General features: G+C 57.9%; 2 non-coding genes across 2 annotated transcripts; both read left to right on the top strand.

Annotated features, from left to right (window-relative positions):
• The first annotated feature begins 954 nt into the window (after positions 1–954).
• Positions 955–1,088, top strand: LOC115943705 (small nucleolar RNA SNORA71). Its single transcript, XR_004078285.1, has one exon. It is a non-coding gene; the product is annotated as a small nucleolar RNA SNORA71 (small nucleolar RNA).
• Positions 1,089–2,172: 1,084 nt separating this feature from the next.
• LOC115943706 (small nucleolar RNA SNORA71) lies at positions 2,173–2,305 on the top strand. The gene has a single exon (XR_004078286.1). It is a non-coding gene; the product is annotated as a small nucleolar RNA SNORA71 (small nucleolar RNA).
• Positions 2,306–2,753: the final 448 nt, after the last annotated feature.

Raw genomic sequence — 2,753 nt, 5'->3', positions numbered from 1 at the left:
GGGGCGCCCCGGACCCCGCGATTTTCACGCACTCACCCGCCCCCGGCTCCGGGCCTTGAGTCCCCCAGAGCCGTTCATCGGTTGCCTGCGGAGTGACCTGAGGAGCGTGAACCCGTTCTGGCGTCACCTGTCTTTAACGGAGAGTGTGAAAGCCCCGGGGGTGCAGAGCGGTTGTCTGAGCTTTCGGGGAGGGGGGGGGCGCTCGCGGGGCCGCAGAGGGGCAGCTTGGCACTAAAGCCCCTTCCCGGTTCTCTTCCGTGCCCAGGCCGTGCGGGCTCTGCGGCTCTCTTGGGAGCAGATGGAGACTGTCCCTTGGACGGCTTTGCGGGCCGTGCCGCAGGCAGCACCCCTGTCTGCCCTGCAGGGCCCTGATCCGCAGCGCCTGATGCCGCCCCTGTGTGCAGGGGTGAGGCCTGCTGGGTAAGTGGTGCTGCGCGTGAGCAGCTCGACCAGGGGGCTCGTTGCCTTCCTGCCACAGCGCGGTGGGGGGGGGTGGGGGGGTCCTGGAGCTCAGGTTCTGAGACCCTTCTTGCAAAGCCCTTGTGCAGAAGGGCGTCTGGCGTGGTAGGTGGGGTGGGTTTGGGGTCAGAGAGGTCTGGGTTCAGATCCCGGTTCAGCCCACCCCTGGCCAGCCGCATAACCTTGGCTCAGTTCCTTCCTTGTCCGGAGCTTCACTTTTAAGTGGGGAAACTGCCAGAACTCTGGGAGGACAGAGGTCTTGTGTGTGTCCTTTGTTTTTGAGCCCAGGGTGCCTGACACGTAGTAGGTGCTCAGGCTGTATGTGTGGGGTGAATAAACAATGTCGGTGTTTTTGCCCGGAGTTAGTCTTCCCTTTGATGATGGGAGATGGAATCTTTACCTGAAGTGGTGATGATGCTCTGGGTCCTGGGCTTGGCGGGGCAGCTGGGGGCTAATAGGGGCTTTTCTTCCAGGCTCACCTTCTGCCTTTTCTGCACCTGCATTCGAAAGTGATCATGGTCTGTCTGTGTCCTGGTCATTGATAGTGCAGGGAGAGGAGTTGCTGAAAGCGATTCCCCGTGTTTGGAGGGTCCCTTCCTGTCCCTTCCAGACTCTGGAGCTTTCCCACACTTCCTCCTCCTCACCATCTTGTAGATGCCTCTGGGCACCTGTCTGTCTTGTGTGCTCTCTGTGCCTGGCTCAGGATGGTTTCTGTTTTTGTGAGGCTTTAAAAAGCTTCACAGGGAGCACGAGGGTGGGTCCTGCCTCATTGCATGTCTGAGTTGTGCAGCCACAGCTGTGGTCTTCTGACACTGGTCTCTAATTTCAGCAGCGCTGTGTCCCTTTCTGCCCCTGGGTTTGAGGGGATTACAGGCTGCTCACGTCCTGGTCATTGGTAATGCAAGCAAAGGAAAAGTTATAAGGCTTTCTTTATGTTCAGGGGTTCCAGAATGGGACAGCCTTAGGTGACGGAACATGAGGTAGATGGAGGGAGGCAGGCTGTCAGTGCATTCACCTCCCAAGACCCAGATTCCATCAGTGTTTTCCTGTTGGTGAGCACAGCGGTTTCCTGGACACGTAAAGCAGTGCCAAGTGCTTCTTGTCCCCTGCAGGAGTGTCTCGTGACTGCTGTTCCATGGATGTGAGACGCGACCTCAGGGAGAACCTGATCAGGAGGTCCCAGGTAAGTGGTGTCCTGCCTGGTTCTCGAGAGCTTAAGTCTGTGTGGGCTGTGAGGCTGGATGTGTTCAGGTGATGAGGTGTGGGAATGAGTGCAGCTGAAGGCTGCTTCCCGGTGTTCCCGGCTGTCTGTGTCCCCTTGAGCCGGCGGGCACAGGCCTGGGCCCTCTTCTGCTCCTGAGAGCCCCTGAGGAAGGCTCCTGTGACGTGGAAAGTGGCAGTATCGGATGGTCAGACGGCTGCATTTTAGAGGCAAACAGATTCATATCCAGTGCCCAGCTGAGTGCTCATTGTATGACCACTCACACCCCATCTGCCAGAACCACGAATCCTCAGTATTTCTGCACCATCAGTCTTCACTTCATCTCCTGGGTGGGAGTGGTAAATCGTCCGTGCAAGTGAGGGGCAGCTTCTGTGATCTCGGGCTGTCAGTCTGGTCATGGGCCTGTGTGCCAAGGCTCCGGGGTCAGGCCATTTCCCAGGCTGCTGCCCAACAAGGCTTCCCTTCTCGGCCCACTCGCCGCCCTTTTTTGCACCTGCATTCGAAAGTGATCGTGGGCTGCCCGTGCCCTGGTCATTGATAGTGCAGGGAGAAGAGTTGTTGAAAGCGCTTCCCCGTGTTAGAAGGGCCCATCCTGTCCCTTCCAAACTCTGGAGCTTTCGAACACATCTTTCTTCCCACTAATTTGTGTTACTTCCTTGGATCTGGCACTTTGTGGCTCACTCAATGCCTTTTTTGCTGAGCAGGGCGCTACCTCAGGGTGTTTCTGTTCATGGGCCAGTGGTAGAGCCATGATAGGGGTCCCTCTTCTCCCAGGGCTCCCCCAGGAAGCTTTCTCTGCCTCCCCATCGCACCTCTTCCCACACCCTCAGCCCCACCTCTCAGCCCTGGTCACACTGGACATTGGTGATTTGCTTGTCACGCCCCCTTTGCTGTGATCTTGAGGCAGTGCCTCTGTTCTGCTGTCTGACACGTAGCTCTTGGACAAAACAAGATGTAGGAGACAGGTGCCACATGGTGAGGCAGTGGGCTCATCCCATTGTGGCGTGTCCGTGGGAAGACAGTGCCCTTGAGCCAGCCAGCCTGCTCAAGGCTGAGGCATCCTCCTCTCCCC

The sequence above is a fragment of the Leptonychotes weddellii genome, unplaced genomic scaffold (genome assembly GCF_054177405.1).
Source record: "Leptonychotes weddellii isolate Sample4059 unplaced genomic scaffold, ASM5417740v2 HiC_scaffold_22461, whole genome shotgun sequence".
NCBI classification, from domain to species: Eukaryota; Metazoa; Chordata; class Mammalia; order Carnivora; family Phocidae; genus Leptonychotes; species Leptonychotes weddellii.
The sequence above is the reverse complement of the archived record's forward strand: the minus strand, read 5'-3'. Positions and strand labels throughout refer to the sequence as shown.